Here is a 594-nt window from a genome sequence, read left to right on the forward strand (position 1 = left end):
TTTTGTAGTAGTGAATAAATTTAGATGGATGACCTAAGCGCCAGTGCCATAGATTGAAACTCGGGGAAGCAACAGCGGAATTAGCAATAGATGGTACGTCAGGAGCCAAATAATAAAGACCACCACGTTCCAATTCCTTACCAATCTCCCTCTTCGAAATCAGGTCCTGCAAAACACAATGATCAAAATAAAAGGTAATAAAACAATTAAGTAGCTTAGTGAGTTTGCTAACGGAGAGAAGATTAATACNAAAATCAGGTACCAAAAAGACATTATGTAAAGGTAAAGATGGTAAGGGTTTGGAAGAGCCAATATGAGTAATATTATATGTTTGTCCAGTAGGTAATTTAATAGGAGCAGTATTAAGAGTGGTCATGTTGTCTAACATATTAGAACTAGAAACCATGTGATCAGTGGCGCCGGAATCAATTATCCAAGAACTGAGATTGAATGAAGAATGAAAACATAATGGGTTACCTGCAACATTAGCCATAGAATTATTTATATCTCGGGAGAGAGAGAGCGTTAACAATCCAAGATAGAACCATGCTATTACACCTGGTCCACTGATGAAATTTGGTTGAAGCATCCTCA

Source organism: Prunus dulcis, chromosome 2, assembly GCF_902201215.1.
Source record: "Prunus dulcis chromosome 2, ALMONDv2, whole genome shotgun sequence".
NCBI classification, from domain to species: Eukaryota; Viridiplantae; Streptophyta; class Magnoliopsida; order Rosales; family Rosaceae; genus Prunus; species Prunus dulcis.